Source organism: Rhinoderma darwinii, chromosome 3 (assembly GCF_050947455.1).
Source record: "Rhinoderma darwinii isolate aRhiDar2 chromosome 3, aRhiDar2.hap1, whole genome shotgun sequence".
Lineage (NCBI taxonomy): Eukaryota > Metazoa > Chordata > Amphibia > Anura > Rhinodermatidae > Rhinoderma > Rhinoderma darwinii.
This window is the reverse complement of record NC_134689.1, coordinates 77,738,178-77,756,431: the sequence shown is the minus strand read 5'-3', so window position 1 is coordinate 77,756,431 and position 18,254 is coordinate 77,738,178. Positions and strand designations below refer to the sequence as shown.

The following is an 18,254-nucleotide window of genomic DNA, read 5'->3' as shown; positions in this document are numbered from 1 at the left end:
GAATGGGACTCCACTAAACTACTGCTGGGTACCTCCCAGGGTAGTTTTTCTGTATTTTCAGGTTAAAGCAAGAACAAGGGTTCTTCAGGACCTCTTTTTTACAGCACTGTTAATCATAAACCAATAACTACATGATGGAAATGGACAAGAAACAGTACTAATCTTTCTATTTTCTATTTCATATTTAAGTAACTATGTAAGACAATACAGATTCCTCTGCTTACTTGAGTGAATGTTATAGAGAATGGAACTCCACTAAACTACTGCTGGGTACCTCCCAGGGTAGTTTTTCTGTATTTTCAGGTTAAAGCAAGAACAAGGGTTCTTCAGGACCTCTTTGTTACAGCACTGTTAATCATAAACCAATAACTACATGATGGAAATGGACAAGAAACAGTTCTAATCTTTCTATTTTAAATTCCCAAAAACTGGACCCTTAACATGACGTTTTTTTCTTCCATTTCTGAAAGGCGTGGCTTTTCTATAAGTCAGGATGGCCGAGAGGTTTAAGGCGCTGAGTTCAAGTCGCAGTCTCCCCCGGAGGCGTGGGTTCAAATCCCACTTCTGACAATACAACTTTTATTAAACACACTGCAATGTCATTCCGACAGCGCTAGTGAAAAAACCCACTATGCCAAAACACGCCCCAAAATGTTAGACTCTTCAGATGACTGGCTTGGCATCCAATCTTGAAAGTTTTCTTATTTGTGTAGGATAGGATGACCGAGCAGTCTCTCGTGAAGGCGTGGATTTAAATCCCACTTTTGAATACTCATATTTAAGTAAACTATGTAAGACAATACCGATTCCTCTGCTTACTTGAGTGAATGTTATAGAGAATGGAACTCCACTAAACTACTGCTGGGTACCTCCCAGGGTAGTTTTTCTGTATTTTCAGGTTAAAGCAAGAACAAGGGTTCTTCAGGATCTCTTTTTTACAGCATTAATCATAAACCAATAACTACATGATGGAAATGGCAAGAAACAGTACTAATCTTTCTATTTTCTATTTCATATTTAAGTAACTATGTAAGACAATACAGATTCCTCTGCTTACTTGAGTGAATGTTATAGAGAATGGAACTCCACTAAACTACTGCTGGGTACCTCCCAGGGTAGTTTTTCTGTATTTTCAGGTTAAAGCAAGAACAAGGGTTCTTCAGGACCTCTTTGTTACAGCACTGTTAATCATAAACCAATAACTACATGATGGAAATGGACAAGAAACAGTTCTAATCTTTCTATTTTAAATTCCCAAAAACTGGACCCTTAACATGACGGTTTTTTCTTCCATTTCTGAAAGGCTTGGCTTTTCTATAAGTCAGGATGGCCGAGCGGTCTAAGGTGCTGCGATCAGGTCGCAGTCTCCCCTGGAGGCGTGGGTTCAAATCCCACTTCTGACAATACAACTTTTCTTAAACACACTGCAATGTCATTCCGACAGCGCTAGTGAAAAAACCCACTATGCCAAAACACGCCCCAAAATGTTAGACTCTTCAGATGACTGGCTTGGCATCCAATCTTGAAAGTTTTCTTATTTGTGTAGGATAGGATGACCGAGCAGTCTCTCGTGAAGGCGTGGATTTAAATCCCACTTTTGAATACTCATATTTAAGTAAACTATGTAAGACAATACCGATTCCTCTGCTTACTTGAGTGAATGTTATAGAGAATGGGACTCCACTAAACTACTGCTGGGTACCTCCCAGGGTAGTTTTTCTGTATTTTCAGGTTAAAGCAAGAACAAGGGTTCTTCAGGACCTCTTTTTTACAGCATTAATCATAAACCAATAACTACATGATGGAAATGGACAAGAAACAGTACTAATCTTTCTATTTTCTATTTCATATTTAAGTAACTATGTAAGACAATACAGATTCCTCTGCTTACTTGAGTGAATGTTATAGAGAATGGAACTCCACTAAACTACTGCTGGGTACCTCCCAGGGTAGTTTTTCTGTATTTTCAGGTTAAAGCAAGAACAAGGGTTCTTCAGGACCTCTTTGTTACAGCACTGTTAATCATAAACCAATAACTACATGATGGAAATGGACAAGAAACAGTTCTAATCTTTCTATTTTAAATTCCCAAAAACTGGACCCTTAACATGACGGTTTTTTCTTCCATTTCTGAAAGGCTTGGCTTTTCTATAAGTCAGGATGGCCGAGCGGTCTAAGGCGCTGCGTTCAGGTCGCAGTCTCCCCTGGAGGCGTGGGTTCAAATCCCACTTCTGACAATACAACTTTTCTTAAACACACTGCAATGTCATTCCGACAGCGCTAGTGAAAAAACCCGCTATGCCAAAACATGCCCCAAAATGTTAGACTCTTCAGATGATTGGCTTGGCATCCAATCTTGAAAGTTTTCTTATTTGTGTAGGATAGGATGACCGAGCAGTCTCTCGTGAAGGCGTGGATTTAAATCCTACTTTTGAATACTCATATTTAAGTAAACTATGTAAGACAATACCGATTCCTCTGCTTACTTGAGTGAATGTTATAGAGAATGGAACTCCACTAAACTACTGCTGGGTACCTCCCAGGGTAGTTTTTCTGTATTTTCAGGTTAAAGCAAGAACAAACCCACTATGCCAAAACACGCCCCAAAATGTTAGACTCTTCAGATGACTGGCTTGGCATCCAATCTTGAAAGTTTTCTTATTTGTGTAGGATAGGATGACCGAGCAGTCTCTCGTGAAGGCGTGGATTTAAATCCCACTTTTGAATACTCATATTTAAGTAAACTATGTAAGACAATACCGATTCCTCTGCTTACTTGAGTGAATGTTATAGAGAATGGAACTCCACTAAACTACTGCTGGGTACCTCCCAGGGTAGTTTTTCTGTATTTTCAGGTTAAAGCAAGAACAAGGGTTCTTCAGGACCTCTTTTTTACAGCACTGTTAATCATAAACCAATAACTACATGATGGAAATGGACAAGAAACAGTTCTAATCTTTCTATTTTAAATTCCCAAAAACTGGACCCTTAACATGACGGTTTTTTCTTCCATATCTGAAAGGCTTGGCTTTTCTATAAGGCAGGATGGCCGAGCAGTCTAAGGCGCTGCGTTAAGGTCGCAGTCTCCCCTGGAGGCGTGGGTTCAAATCCCACTTCTGACAATACAACTTTTATTAAACACACTGCAATGTCATTCCGACAGCGCTAGTGAAAAAACCCACTATGCCAAAACACGCCCCAAAATGTTAGACTCTTCAGATGACTGGCTTGGCATCCAATCTTGAAAGTTTTCTTATTTGTGTAGGATAGGATGACCGAGCAGTCTCTCGTGAAGGCGTGGATTTAAATCCCACTTTTGAATACTCATATTTAAGTAAACTATGTAAGACAATACCGATTCCTCTGCTTACTTGAGTGAATGTTATAGAGAATGGAACTCCACTAAACTACTGCTGGGTACCTCCCAGGGTAGTTTTTCTGTATTTTCAGGTTAAAGCAAGAACAAACCCACTATGCCAAAACACGCCCCAAAATGTTAGACTCTTCAGATGACTGGCTTGGCATCCAATCTTGAAAGTTTTCTTATTTGTGTAGGATAGGATGACCGAGCAGTCTCTCGTGAAGGCGTGGATTTAAATCCCACTTTTGAATACTCATATTTAAGTAAACTATGTAAGACAATACCGATTCCTCTGCTTACTTGAGTGAATGTTATAGAGAATGGAACTCCACTAAACTACTGCTGGGTACCTCCCAGGGTAGTTTTTCTGTATTTTCAGGTTAAAGCAAGAACAAGGGTTCTTCAGGACCTCTTTTTTACAGCACTGTTAATCATAAACCAATAACTACATGATGGAAATGGACAAGAAACAGTACTAATCTTTCTATTTTCTATTTCATATTTAAGTAACTATGTAAGACAATACAGATTCCTCTGCTTACTTGAGTGAATGTTATAGAGAATGGAACTCCACTAAACTACTGCTGGGTACCTCCCAGGGTAGTTTTTCTGTATTTTCAGGTTAAGCAAGAACAAGGGTTCTTCAGGACCTCTTTGTTACAGCACTGTTAATCATAAACCAATAACTACATGATGGAAATGGACAAGAAACAGTTCTAATCTTTCTATTTTAAATTCCCAAAAACTGGACCCTTAACATGACGGTTTTTTCTTCCATTTCTGAAAGGCTTGGCTTTTCTATAAGTCAGGATGGCCGAGCGGTCTAAGGCGCTGCGTTCAGGTCGCAGTCTCCCCTGGAGGCGTGGGTTCAAATCCCACTTCTGACAATACAACTTTTATTAAACACACTGCAATGTCATTCCGACAGCGCTAGTGAAAAAACCCACTATGCCAAAACACGCCCCAAAATGTTAGACTCTTCAGATGACTGGCTTGGCATCCAATCTTGAAAGTTTTCTTATTTGTGTAGGATAGGATGACCGAGCAGTCTCTCGTGAAGGCGTGGATTTAAATCCCACTTTTGAATACTCATATTTAAGTAAACTATGTAAGACAATACCGATTCCTCTGCTTACTTGAGTGAATGTTATAGAGAATGGAACTCCACTAAACTACTGCTGGGTACCTCCCAGGGTAGTTTTTCTGTATTTTCAGGTTAAAGCAAGAACAAGGGTTCTTCAGGACCTCTTTTTTACAGCACTGTTAATCATAAACCAATAACTACATGATGGAAATGGACAAGAAACAGTACTAATCTTTCTATTTTCTATTTCATATTTAAGTAACTATGTAAGACAATACAGATTCCTCTGCTTACTTGAGTGAATGTTATAGAGAATGGAACTCCACTAAACTACTGCTGGGTACCTCCCAGGGTAGTTTTTCTGTATTTTCAGGTTAAGCAAGAACAAGGGTTCTTCAGGACCTCTTTTTTACAGCACTGTTAATCATAAACCAATAACTACATGATGAAATGGACAAGAAACAGTACTAATCTTTCTATTTTCTATTTCATATTTAAGTAACTATGTAAGACAATACAGATTCCTCTGCTTACTTGAGTGAATGTTATAGAGAATGGAACTCCACTAAACTACTGCTGGGCACCTCCCAGGGTAGTTTTTCTGTATTTTCAGGTTAAAGCAAGAACAAGGGTTCTTCAGGAACTCTTTGTTACAGCACTGTTAATCATAAACCAATAACTACATGATGGAAATGGACAAGAAACAGTTCTAATCTTTCTATTTTAAATTCCCAAAAACTGGACCCTTAACATGACGGTTTTTTCTTCCATATCTGAAAGGCTTGGCTTTTCTATAAGTCAGGATGGCCGAGCGGTCTAAGGCGCTGCGTTCAGGTCGCAGTCTCCCCTGGAGGCGTGTGTTCAAATCCCACTTCTGACAATACAACTTTTATTAAACACACTGCAATGTCATTCCGACAGCGCTAATGAAAAAACCCACTATGCCAAAACACGCCCCAAAATGTTAGACTCTTCAGCTGACTGGCTTGGCATCCAATCTTGAAAGTTTTCTTATTTGTGTAGGATAGGATGACCGAGCAGTCTCTCGTGAAGGCGTGGATTTAAATCCCACTTTTGAATACTCATATTTAAGTAAACTATGTAAGACAATACAGATTCCTCTGCTTACTTGAGTGAATGTTATAGAGAATGGAACTCCACTAAACTACTGCTGGGTACCTCCCAGGGTAGTTTTTCTGTATTTTCAGGTTAAAGCAAGAACAAACCCACTATGCCAAAACACGCCCCAAAATGTTAGACTCTTCAGATGACTGGCTTGGCATCCAATCTTGAAAGTTTTCTTATTTGTGTAGGATAGGATGACCGAGCAGTCTCTCGTGAAGGCGTGGATTTAAATCCCACTTTTGAATACTCATATTTAAGTAAACTATGTAAGACAATACCGATTCCTCTGCTTACTTGAGTGAATGTTATAGAGAATGGAACTCCACTAAACTACTGCTGGGTACCTCCCAGGGTAGTTTTTCTGTATTTTCAGGTTAAAGCAAGAACAAGGGTTCTTCAGGACCTCTTTTTTACAGCACTGTTAATCATAAACCAATAACTACATGATGAAATGGACAAGAAACAGTACTAATCTTTCTATTTTCTATTTCATATTTAAGTAACTATGTAAGACAATACCGATTCCTCTGCTTACTTGAGTGAATGTTATAGAGAATGGAACTCCACTAAACTACTGCTGGGTACCTCCCAGGGTAGTTTTTCTGTATTTTCAGGTTAAAGCAAGAACAAGGGTTCTTCAGGACCTCTTTTTTACAGCACTGTTAATCATAAACCAATAACTACATGATGGAAATGGACAAGAAACAGTACTAATCTTTCTATTTTAAATTCCTAAAAACTGGACCCTTAACATTACGGTTTTTTCTTCCATTTCTGAAAGGCTTGGCTTTTCTATAAGTCAGGATGGCCGAGCGGTCTAAGGCGCTGCGTTCAGGTCGCAGTCTCCCCTGGAGGCGTGGGTTCAAATCCCACTTCTGACAATACAATTTTTATTAAACACACTGCAATGTCATTCCGACAGCGCTAGTGAAAAAACCCACTATGCCAAAACACGCCCCAAAATGTTAGACTCTTCAGATGACTGGCTTGGCATCCAATCTTGAAAGTTTTCTTATTTGTGTAGGATAGGATGACCGAGCAGTCTCTCGTGAAGGCGTGGATTTAAATCCCACTTTTGAATACTCATATTTAAGTAAACTATGTAAGACAATACCGATTCCTCTGCTTACTTGAGTGAATGTTATAGAGAATGGGACTCCACTAAACTACTGCTGGGTACCTCCCAGGGTAGTTTTTCTGTATTTTCAGGTTAAAGCAAGAACAAGGGTTCTTCAGGACCTCTTTTTTACAGCATTAATCATAAACCAATAACTACATGATGGAAATGGACAAGAAACAGTACTAATCTTTCTATTTTCTATTTCATATTTAAGTAACTATGTAAGACAATACAGATTCCTCTGCTTACTTGAGTGAATGTTATAGAGAATGGAACTCCACTAAACTACTGCTGGGTACCTCCCAGGGTAGTTTTTCTGTATTTTCAGGTTAAAGCAAGAACAAGGGTTCTTCAGGACCTCTTTGTTACAGCACTGTTAATCATAAACCAATAACTACATGATGGAAATGGACAAGAAACAGTTCTAATCTTTCTATTTTAAATTCCCAAAAACTGGACCCTTAAAATGACGGTTTTTTCTTCCATTTCTGAAAGGCTTGGCTTTTCTATAAGTCAGGATGGCCGAGCGGTCTAAGGCGCTGCGTTCAGGTCGCAGTCTCCCCTGGAGGCGTGGGTTCAAATCCCACTTCTGACAATACAACTTTTCTTAAACACACTGCAATGTCATTCCGACAGCGCTAGTGAAAAAACCCGCTATGCCAAAACATGCCCCAAAATGTTAGACTCTTCAGATGATTGGCTTGGCATCCAATCTTGAAAGTTTTCTTATTTGTGTAGGATAGGATGACCGAGCAGTCTCTCGTGAAGGCGTGGATTTAAATCCTACTTTTGAATACTCATATTTAAGTAAACTATGTAAGACAATACCGATTCCTCTGCTTACTTGAGTGAATGTTATAGAGAATGGAACTCCACTAAACTACTGCTGGGTACCTCCCAGGGTAGTTTTTCTGTATTTTCAGGTTAAAGCAAGAACAAACCCACTATGCCAAAACACGCCCCAAAATGTTAGACTCTTCAGATGACTGGCTTGGCATCCAATCTTGAAAGTTTTCTTATTTGTGTAGGATAGGATGACCGAGCAGTCTCTCGTGAAGGCGTGGATTTAAATCCCACTTTTGAATACTCATATTTAAGTAAACTATGTAAGACAATACCGATTCCTCTGCTTACTTGAGTGAATGTTATAGAGAATGGAACTCCACTAAACTACTGCTGGGTACCTCCCAGGGTAGTTTTTCTGTATTTTCAGGTTAAAGCAAGAACAAACCCACTATGCCAAAACACGCCCCAAAATGTTAGACTCTTCAGATGACTGGCTTGGCATCCAATCTTGAAAGTTTTCTTATTTGTGTAGGATAGGATGACCGAGCAGTCTCTCGTGAAGGCGTGGATTTAAATCCCACTTTTGAATACTCATATTTAAGTAAACTATGTAAGACAATACCGATTCCTCTGCTTACTTGAGTGAATGTTATAGAGAATGGAACTCCACTAAACTACTGCTGGGTACCTCCCAGGGTAGTTTTTCTGTATTTTCAGGTTAAAGCAAGAACAAGGGTTCTTCAGGACCTCTTTGTTACAGCACTGTTAATCATAAACCAATAACTACATGATGGAAATGGACAAGAAACAGTTCTAATCTTTCTATTTTAAATTCCCAAAAACTGGACCCTTAACATGACGGTTTTTTCTTCCATTTCTGAAAGGCTTGGCTTTTCTATAAGTCAGGATGGCCGAGCGGTCTAAGGCGCTGCGTTCAGGTCGCAGTCTCCCCTGGAGGCGTGTGTTCAAATCCCACTTCTGACAATACACCTTTTATTAAACACACTGCAATGTCATTCCGACAGCGCTAGTGAAAAAACCCACTATGCCAAAACACGCCCCAAAATGTTAGACTCTTCAGATGACTGGCTTGGCATCCAATCTTGAAAGTTTTCTTATTTGTGTAGGATAGGATGACCGAGCAGTCTCTCGTGAAGGCGTGGATTTAAATCCCACTTTTGAATACTCATATTTAAGTAAACTATGTAAGACAATACCGATTCCTCTGCTTACTTGAGTGAATGTTATAGAGAATGGAACTCCACTAAACTACTGCTGGGTACCTCCCAGGGTAGTTTTTCTGTATTTTCAGGTTAAAGCAAGAACAAGGGTTCTTCAGGACCTCTTTTTTACAGCACTGTTAATCATAAACCAATAACTACATGATGGAAATGGACAAGAAACAGTACTAATCTTTCTATTTTCTATTTCATATTTAAGTAACTATGTAAGACAATACAGATTCCTCTGCTTACTTGAGTGAATGTTATAGAGAATGGAACTCCACTAAACTACTGCTGGGTACCTCCCAGGGTAGTTTTTCTGTATTTTCAGGTTAAGCAAGAACAAGGGTTCTTCAGGACCTCTTTGTTACAGCACTGTTAATCATAAACCAATAACTACATGATGGAAATGGACAAGAAACAGTTCTAATCTTTCTATTTTAAATTCCCAAAAACTGGACCCTTAACATGACGGTTTTTTCTTCCATTTCTGAAAGGCTTGGCTTTTCTATAAGTCAGGATGGCCGAGCGGTCTAAGGCGCTGCGTTCAGGTCGCAGTCTCCCCTGGAGGCGTGGGTTCAAATCCCACTTCTGACAATACAACTTTTATTAAACACACTGCAATGTCATTCCGACAGCGCTAGTGAAAAAACCCACTATGCCAAAACACGCCCCAAAATGTTAGACTCTTCAGATGACTGGCTTGGCATCCAATCTTGAAAGTTTTCTTATTTGTGTAGGATAGGATGACCGAGCAGTCTCTCGTGAAGGCGTGGATTTAAATCCCACTTTTGAATACTCATATTTAAGTAAACTATGTAAGACAATACCGATTCCTCTGCTTACTTGAGTGAATGTTATAGAGAATGGAACTCCACTAAACTACTGCTGGGTACCTCCCAGGGTAGTTTTTCTGTATTTTCAGGTTAAAGCAAGAACAAGGGTTCTTCAGGACCTCTTTTTTACAGCACTGTTAATCATAAACCAATAACTACATGATGGAAATGGACAAGAAACAGTACTAATCTTTCTATTTTCTATTTCATATTTAAGTAACTATGTAAGACAATACAGATTCCTCTGCTTACTTGAGTGAATGTTATAGAGAATGGAACTCCACTAAACTACTGCTGGGTACCTCCCAGGGTAGTTTTTCTGTATTTTCAGGTTAAGCAAGAACAAGGGTTCTTCAGGACCTCTTTGTTACAGCACTGTTAATCATAAACCAATAACTACATGATGGAAATGGACAAGAAACAGTTCTAATCTTTCTATTTTAAATTCCCAAAAACTGGACCCTTAACATGACGGTTTTTTCTTCCATATCTGAAAGGCTTGGCTTTTCTATAAGTCAGGATGGCCGAGCGGTCTAAGGCGCTGCGTTAAGGTCGCAGTCTCCCCTGGAGGCGTGGGTTCAAATCCCACTTCTGACAATACAACTTTTCTTAAACACACTGCAATGTCATTCCGACAGCGCTAGTGAAAAAACCCGCTATGCCAAAACATGCCCCAAAATGTTAGACTCTTCAGATGATTGGCTTGGCATCCAATCTTGAAAGTTTTCTTATTTGTGTAGGATAGGATGACCGAGCAGTCTCTCGTGAAGGCGTGGATTTAAATCCCACTTTTGAATACTCATATTTAAGTAAACTATGTAAGACAATACCGATTCCTCTGCTTACTTGAGTGAATGTTATAGAGAATGGAACTCCACTAAACTACTGCTGGGTACCTCCCAGGGTAGTTTTTCTGTATTTTCAGGTTAAAGCAAGAACAAGGGTTCTTCAGGACCTCTTTTTTACAGCACTGTTAATCATAAACCAATAACTACATGATGAAATGGACAAGAAACAGTACTAATCTTTCTATTTTCTATTTCATATTTAAGTAACTATGTAAGACAATACAGATTCCTCTGCTTACTTGAGTGAATGTTATAGAGAATGGAACTCCACTAAACTACTGCTGGGCACCTCCCAGGGTAGTTTTTCTGTATTTTCAGGTTAAAGCAAGAACAAGGGTTCTTCAGGAACTCTTTGTTACAGCACTGTTAATCATAAACCAATAACTACATGATGGAAATGGACAAGAAACAGTTCTAATCTTTCTATTTTAAATTCCCAAAAACTGGACCCTTAACATGACGGTTTTTTCTTCCATATCTGAAAGGCTTGGCTTTTCTATAAGTCAGGATGGCCGAGCGGTCTAAGGCGCTGCGTTCAGGTCGCAGTCTCCCCTGGAGGCGTGTGTTCAAATCCCACTTCTGACAATACAACTTTTATTAAACACACTGCAATGTCATTCCGACAGCGCTAATGAAAAAACCCACTATGCCAAAACACGCCCCAAAATGTTAGACTCTTCAGCTGACTGGCTTGGCATCCAATCTTGAAAGTTTTCTTATTTGTGTAGGATAGGATGACCGAGCAGTCTCTCGTGAAGGCGTGGATTTAAATCCCACTTTTGAATACTCATATTTAAGTAAACTATGTAAGACAATACAGATTCCTCTGCTTACTTGAGTGAATGTTATAGAGAATGGAACTCCACTAAACTACTGCTGGGTACCTCCCAGGGTAGTTTTTCTGTATTTTCAGGTTAAAGCAAGAACAAACCCACTATGCCAAAACACGCCCCAAAATGTTAGACTCTTCAGATGACTGGCTTGGCATCCAATCTTGAAAGTTTTCTTATTTGTGTAGGATAGGATGACCGAGCAGTCTCTCGTGAAGGCGTGGATTTAAATCCCACTTTTGAATACTCATATTTAAGTAAACTATGTAAGACAATACCGATTCCTCTGCTTACTTGAGTGAATGTTATAGAGAATGGAACTCCACTAAACTACTGCTGGGTACCTCCCAGGGTAGTTTTTCTGTATTTTCAGGTTAAAGCAAGAACAAGGGTTCTTCAGGACCTCTTTTTTACAGCACTGTTAATCATAAACCAATAACTACATGATGAAATGGACAAGAAACAGTACTAATCTTTCTATTTTCTATTTCATATTTAAGTAACTATGTAAGACAATACAGATTCCTCTGCTTACTTGAGTGAATGTTATAGAGAATGGAACTCCACTAAACTACTGCTGGGTACCTCCCAGGGTAGTTTTTCTGTATTTTCAGGTTAAAGCAAGAACAAGGGTTCTTCAGGAACTCTTTGTTACAGCACTGTTAATCATAAACCAATAACTACATGATGGAAATGGACAAGAAACAGTTCTAATCTTTCTATTTTAAATTCCCAAAAACTGGACCCTTAACATGACGGTTTTTTCTTCCATATCTGAAAGGCTTGGCTTTTCTATAAGTCAGGATGGCCGAGCGGTCTAAGGCGCTGCGTTCAGGTCGCAGTCTCCCCTGGAGGCGTGGGTTCAAATCCCACTTCTGACAATACAACTTTTATTAAACACACTGCAATGTCATTCCGACAGCGCTAATGAAAAAATCCACTATGCCAAAACACGCCCCAAAATGTTAGACTCTTCAGATGACTGGCTTGGCATCCAATCTTGAAAGTTTTCTTATTTGTGTAGGATAGGATGACCGAGCAGTCTCTCGTGAAGGCGTGGATTTAAATCCCACTTTTGAATACTCATATTTAAGTAAACTATGTAAGACAATACAGATTCCTCTGCTTACTTGAGTGAATGTTATAGAGAATGGAACTCCACTAAACTACTGCTGGGTACCTCCCAGGGTAGTTTTTCTGTATTTTCAGGTTAAAGCAAGAACAAGGGTTCTTCAGGACCTCTTTGTTACAGCACTGTTAATCATAAACCAATAACTACATGATGGAAATGGACAAGAAACAGTTCTAATCTTTCTATTTTAAATTCCCAAAAACTGGACCCTTAACATGACGGTTTTTTCTTCCATATCTGAAAGGCTTGGCTTTTCTATAAGTCAGGATGGCCGAGCGGTCTAAGGCGCTGCGTTAAGGTCGCAGTCTCCCCTGGAGGCGTGGGTTCAAATCCCACTTCTGACAATACAACTTTTATTAAACACACTGCAATGTCATTCCGACAGCGCTAGTGAAAAAACCCACTACGCCAAAACACGCCCCAAAATGTTAGACTCTTCAGATGACTGGCTTGGCATCCAATCTTGAAAGTTTTCTTATTTGTGTAGGATAGGATGACCGAGCAGTCTCTCGTGAAGGCGTGGATTTAAATCCCACTTTTGAATACTCATATTTAAGTAAACTATGTAAGACAATACCGATTCCTCTGCTTACTTGAGTGAATGTTATAGAGAATGGAACTCCACTAAACTACTGCTGGGTACCTCCCAGGGTAGTTTTTCTGTATTTTCAGGTTAAAGCAAGAACAAGGGTTCTTCAGGACCTCTTTGTTACAGCACTGTTAATCATAAACCAATAACTACATGATGGAAATGGACAAGAAACAGTTCTAATCTTTCTATTTTAAATTCCCAAAAACTGGACCCTTAACATGACGGTTTTTTCTTCCATTTCTGAAAGGCTTGGCTTTTCTATAAGTCAGGATGGCCGAGCGGTCTAAGGCGCTGCGTTCAGGTCGCAGTCTCCCCTGGAGGCGTGGGTTCAAATCCCACTTCTGACAATACAACTTTTATTAAACACACTGCAATGTCATTCCGACAGCGCTAGTGAAAAAACCCACTATGCCAAAACACGCCCCAAAATGTTAGACTCTTCAGATGACTGGCTTGGCATCCAATCTTGAAAGTTTTCTTATTTGTGTAGGATAGGATGACCGAGCAGTCTCTCGTGAAGGCGTGGATTTAAATCCCACTTTTGAATACTCATATTTAAGTAAACTATGTAAGACAATACCGATTCCTCTGCTTACTTGAGTGAATGTTATAGAGAATGGAACTCCACTAAACTACTGCTGGGTACCTCCCAGGGTAGTTTTTCTGTATTTTCAGGTTAAAGCAAGAACAAGGGTTCTTCAGGACCTCTTTTTTACAGCACTTTTAATCATAAACCAATAACTACATGATGGAAATGGACAAGAAACAGTACTAATCTTTCTATTTTCTATTTCATATTTAAGTAACTATGTAAGACAATACAGATTCCTCTGCTTACTTGAGTGAATGTTATAGAGAATGGAACTCCACTAAACTACTGCTGGGTACCTCCCAGGGTAGTTTTTCTGTATTTTCAGGTTAAGCAAGAACAAGGGTTCTTCAGGACCTCTTTGTTACAGCACTGTTAATCATAAACCAATAACTACATGATGGAAATGGACAAGAAACAGTTCTAATCTTTCTATTTTAAATTCCCAAAAACTGGACCCTTAACATGACGGTTTTTTCTTCCATATCTGAAAGGCTTGGCTTTTCTATAAGTCAGGATGGCCGAGCGGTCTAAGGCGCTGCGTTAAGGTCGCAGTCTCCCCTGGAGGCGTGGGTTCAAATCCCACTTCAGACAATACAACTTTTCTTAAACACACTGCAATGTCATTCCGACAGCGCTAGTGAAAAAACCCACTATGCCAAAACACGCCCCAAAATGTTAGACTCTTCAGATGACTGGCTTGGCATCCAATCTTGAAAGTTTTCTTATTTGTGTAGGATAGGATGACCGAGCAGTCTCTCGTGAAGGCGTGGATTTAAATCCCACTTTTGAATACTCATATTTAAGTAAACTATGTAAGACAATACCGATTCCTCTGCTTACTTGAGTGAATGTTATAGAGAATGGAACTCCACTAAACTACTGCTGGGTACCTCCCAGGGTAGTTTTTCTGTATTTTCAGGTTAAAGCAAGAACAAGGGTTCTTCAGGACCTCTTTTTAACAGCACTGTTAATCATAAACCAATAACTACATGATGGAAATGGACAAGAAACAGTACTAATCTTTCTATTTTCTATTTCATATTTAAGTAACTATGTAAGACAATACAGATTCCTCTGCTTACTTGAGTGAATGTTATAGAGAATGGAACTCCACTAAACTACTGCTGGGTACCTCCCAGGGTAGTTTTTCTGTATTTTCAGGTTAAAGCAAGAACAAGGGTTCTTCAGGACCTCTTTGTTACAGCACTGTTAATCATAAACCAATAACTACATGATGGAAATGGACAAGAAACAGTTCTAATCTTTCTATTTTAAATTCCCAAAAACTGGACCCTTAACATGACGGTTTTTTCTTCCATTTCTGAAAGGCTTGGCTTTTCTATAAGTCTGGATGGCCGAGCGGTCTAAGGCGCTGCGTTCAGGTCGCAGTCTCCCCTGGAGGCGTGGGTTCAAATCCCACTTCTGACAATACAACTTTTATTAAACACACTGCAATGTCATTCCGACAGCGCTAGTGAAAAAACCCACTATGCCAAAACACGCCCCAAAATGTTAGACTCTTCAGATGACTGGCTTGGCATCCAATCTTGAAAGTTTTCTTATTTGTGTAGGATAGGATGACCGAGCAGTCTCTCGTGAAGGCGTGGATTTAAATCCCACTTTTGAATACTCATATTTAAGTAAACTATGTAAGACAATACCGATTCCTCTGCTTACTTGAGTGAATGTTATAGAGAATGGAACTCCACTAAACTACTGCTGGGTACCTCCCAGGGTAGTTTTTCTGTATTTTCAGGTTAAAGCAAGAACAAGGGTTCTTCAGGACCTCTTTGTTACAGCACTGTTAATCATAAACCAATAACTACATGATGGAAATGGACAAGAAACAGTTCTAATCTTTCTATTTTAAATTCCCAAAAACTGGACCCTTAACATGACGGTTTTTTCTTCCATATCTGAAAGGCTTGGCTTTTCTATAAGTCAGGATGGCCGAGCGGTCTAAGGCGCTGCGTTAAGGTCGCAGTCTCCCCTGGAGGCGTGGGTTCAAATCCCACTTCTGACAATACAACTTTTATTAAACACACTGCAATGTCATTCCGACAGCGCTAGTGAAAAAACCCACTATGCCAAAACACGCCCCAAAATGTTAGACTCTTCAGATGACTGGCTTGGCATCCAATCTTGAAAGTTTTCTTATTTGTGTAGGATAGGATGACCGAGCAGTCTCTCGTGAAGGCGTGGATTTAAATCCCACTTTTGAATACTCATATTTAAGTAAACTATGTAAGACAATACCGATTCCTCTGCTTACTTGAGTGAATGTTATAGAGAATGGAACTCCACTAAACTACTGCTGGGTACCTCCCAGGGTAGTTTTTCTGTATTTTCAGGTTAAAGCAAGAACAAGGGTTCTTCAGGACCTCTTTGTTACAGCACTGTTAATCATAAACCAATAACTACATGATGGAAATGGACAAGAAACAGTTCTAATCTTTCTATTTTAAATTCCCAAAAACTGGACCCTTAACATGACGGTTTTTTCTTCCATTTCTGAAAGGCTTGGCTTTTCTATAAGTCAGGATGGCCGAGCGGTCTAAGGCGCTGCGTTCAGGTCGCAGTCTCCCCTGGAGGCGTGGGTTCAAATCCCACTTCTGACAATACAACTTTTATTAAACACACTGCAATGTCATTCCGACAGCGCTAGTGAAAAAACCCACTATGCCAAAACACGCCCCAAAATGTTAGACTCTTCAGATGACTGGCTTGGCATCCAATCTTGAAAGTTTTCTTATTTGTGTAGGATAGGATGACCGAGCAGTCTCTCGTGAAGGCGTGGATTTAAATCCCACTTTTGAATACTCATATTTAAGTAAACTATGTAAGACAATACCGATTCCTCTGCTTACTTGAGTGAATGTTATAGAGAATGGAACTCCACTAAACTACTGCTGGGTACCTCCCAGGGTAGTTTTTCTGTATTTTCAGGTTAAAGCAAGAACAAGGGTTCTTCAGGACCTCTTTTTTACAGCACTTTTAATCATAAACCAATAACTACATGATGGAAATGGACAAGAAACAGTACTAATCTTTCTATTTTCTATTTCATATTTAAGTAACTATGTAAGACAATACAGATTCCTCTGCTTACTTGAGTGAATGTTATAGAGAATGGAACTCCACTAAACTACTGCTGGGTACCTCCCAGGGTAGTTTTTCTGTATTTTCAGGTTAAAGCAAGAACAAGGGTTCTTCAGGACCTCTTTGTTACAGCACTGTTAATCATAAACCAATAACTACATGATGGAAATGGACAAGAAACAGTTCTAATCTTTCTATTTTAAATTCCCAAAAACTGGACCCTTAACATGACGGTTTTTTCTTCCATTTCTGAAAGGCTTGGCTTTTCTATAAGTCTGGATGGCCGAGCGGTCTAAGGCGCTGCGTTCAGGTCGCAGTCTCCCCTGGAGGCGTGGGTTCAAATCCCACTTCTGACAATACAACTTTTATTAAACACACTGCAATGTCATTCCGACAGCGCTAGTGAAAAAACCCACTATGCCAAAACACGCCCCAAAATGTTAGACTCTTCAGATGACTGGCTTGGCATCCAATCTTGAAAGTTTTCTTATTTGTGTAGGATAGGATGACCGAGCAGTCTCTCGTGAAGGCGTGGATTTAAATCCCACTTTTGAATACTCATATTTAAGTAAACTATGTAAGACAATACCGATTCCTCTGCTTACTTGAGTGAATGTTATAGAGAATGGAACTCCACTAAACTACTGCTGGGTACCTCCCAGGGTAGTTTTTCTGTATTTTCAGGTTAAAGCAAGAACAAGGGTTCTTCAGGACCTCTTTGTTACAGCACTGTTAATCATAAACCAATAACTACATGATGGAAATGGACAAGAAACAGTTCTAATCTTTCTATTTTAAATTCCCAAAAACTGGACCCTTAACATGACGGTTTTTTCTTCCATATCTGAAAGGCTTGGCTTTTCTATAAGTCAGGATGGCCGAGCGGTCTAAGGCGCTGCGTTAAGGTCGCAGTCTCCCCTGGAGGCGTGGGTTCAAATCCCACTTCTGACAATACAACTTTTATTAAACACACTGCAATGTCATTCCGACAGCGCTAGTGAAAAAACCCACTATGCCAAAACACGCCCCAAAATGTTAGACTCTTCAGATGACTGGCTTGGCATCCAATCTTGAAAGTTTTCTTATTTGTGTAGGATAGGATGACCGAGCAGTCTCTCGTGAAGGCGTGGATTTAAATCCCACTTTTGAATACTCATATTTAAGTAAACTATGTAAGACAATACCGATTCCTCTGCTTACTTGAGTGAATGTTATAGAGAATGGAACTCCACTAAACTACTGCTGGGTACCTCCCAGGGTAGTTTTTCTGTATTTTCAGGTTAAAGCAAGAACAAGGGTTCTTCAGGACCTCTTTGTTACAGCACTGTTAATCATAAACCAATAACTACATGATGGAAATGGACAAGAAACAGTTCTAATCTTTCTATTTTAAATTCCCAAAAACTGGACCCTTAACATGACGGTTTTTTCTTCCATATCTGAAAGGCTTGGCTTTTCTATAAGTCAGGATGGCCGAGCGGTCTAAGGCGCTGCGTTAAGGTCGCAGTCTCCCCTGGAGGCGTGGGTTCAAATCCCACTTCTGACAATACAACTTTTATTAAACACACTGCAATGTCATTCCGACAGCGCTAGTGAAAAAACCCACTATGCCAAAACACGCCCCAA

At 39.7% G+C, this 18,254-nt stretch overlaps 15 non-coding genes across 15 annotated transcripts; all 15 read left to right on the top strand.

Annotated features, from left to right (window-relative positions):
* The first annotated feature begins 487 nt into the window (after window positions 1-487).
* On the top strand, window positions 488-570 carry TRNAL-CAA (transfer RNA leucine (anticodon CAA)). Its single transcript has one exon. It is a non-coding gene; the product is annotated as a tRNA-Leu (tRNA).
* A 1,584-nt stretch (window positions 571-2,154) lies between these two features.
* Window positions 2,155-2,237, top strand: TRNAL-CAG (transfer RNA leucine (anticodon CAG)). Its single transcript has one exon. It is a non-coding gene; the product is annotated as a tRNA-Leu (tRNA).
* Window positions 2,238-4,165: 1,928 nt separating this feature from the next.
* TRNAL-CAG (transfer RNA leucine (anticodon CAG)) lies at window positions 4,166-4,248 on the top strand. Its single transcript has one exon. It is a non-coding gene; the product is annotated as a tRNA-Leu (tRNA).
* A 2,120-nt stretch (window positions 4,249-6,368) lies between these two features.
* On the top strand, window positions 6,369-6,451 carry TRNAL-CAG (transfer RNA leucine (anticodon CAG)). The gene has a single exon. It is a non-coding gene; the product is annotated as a tRNA-Leu (tRNA).
* Window positions 6,452-7,202: 751 nt separating this feature from the next.
* On the top strand, window positions 7,203-7,285 carry TRNAL-CAG (transfer RNA leucine (anticodon CAG)). Its single transcript has one exon. It is a non-coding gene; the product is annotated as a tRNA-Leu (tRNA).
* Window positions 7,286-9,213: 1,928 nt separating this feature from the next.
* Window positions 9,214-9,296, top strand: TRNAL-CAG (transfer RNA leucine (anticodon CAG)). The gene has a single exon. It is a non-coding gene; the product is annotated as a tRNA-Leu (tRNA).
* Window positions 9,297-10,049: 753 nt separating this feature from the next.
* TRNAL-AAG (transfer RNA leucine (anticodon AAG)) lies at window positions 10,050-10,132 on the top strand. The gene has a single exon. It is a non-coding gene; the product is annotated as a tRNA-Leu (tRNA).
* Window positions 10,133-12,011: 1,879 nt separating this feature from the next.
* On the top strand, window positions 12,012-12,094 carry TRNAL-CAG (transfer RNA leucine (anticodon CAG)). Its single transcript has one exon. It is a non-coding gene; the product is annotated as a tRNA-Leu (tRNA).
* Window positions 12,095-12,606: 512 nt separating this feature from the next.
* On the top strand, window positions 12,607-12,689 carry TRNAL-AAG (transfer RNA leucine (anticodon AAG)). Its single transcript has one exon. It is a non-coding gene; the product is annotated as a tRNA-Leu (tRNA).
* Window positions 12,690-13,201: 512 nt separating this feature from the next.
* Window positions 13,202-13,284, top strand: TRNAL-CAG (transfer RNA leucine (anticodon CAG)). The gene has a single exon. It is a non-coding gene; the product is annotated as a tRNA-Leu (tRNA).
* A 753-nt stretch (window positions 13,285-14,037) lies between these two features.
* TRNAL-AAG (transfer RNA leucine (anticodon AAG)) lies at window positions 14,038-14,120 on the top strand. The gene has a single exon. It is a non-coding gene; the product is annotated as a tRNA-Leu (tRNA).
* Window positions 14,121-15,469: 1,349 nt separating this feature from the next.
* On the top strand, window positions 15,470-15,552 carry TRNAL-AAG (transfer RNA leucine (anticodon AAG)). Its single transcript has one exon. It is a non-coding gene; the product is annotated as a tRNA-Leu (tRNA).
* Window positions 15,553-16,064: 512 nt separating this feature from the next.
* On the top strand, window positions 16,065-16,147 carry TRNAL-CAG (transfer RNA leucine (anticodon CAG)). The gene has a single exon. It is a non-coding gene; the product is annotated as a tRNA-Leu (tRNA).
* A 1,349-nt stretch (window positions 16,148-17,496) lies between these two features.
* TRNAL-AAG (transfer RNA leucine (anticodon AAG)) lies at window positions 17,497-17,579 on the top strand. Its single transcript has one exon. It is a non-coding gene; the product is annotated as a tRNA-Leu (tRNA).
* A 512-nt stretch (window positions 17,580-18,091) lies between these two features.
* TRNAL-AAG (transfer RNA leucine (anticodon AAG)) lies at window positions 18,092-18,174 on the top strand. Its single transcript has one exon. It is a non-coding gene; the product is annotated as a tRNA-Leu (tRNA).
* The last annotated feature ends 80 nt before the right edge of the window (window positions 18,175-18,254 follow it).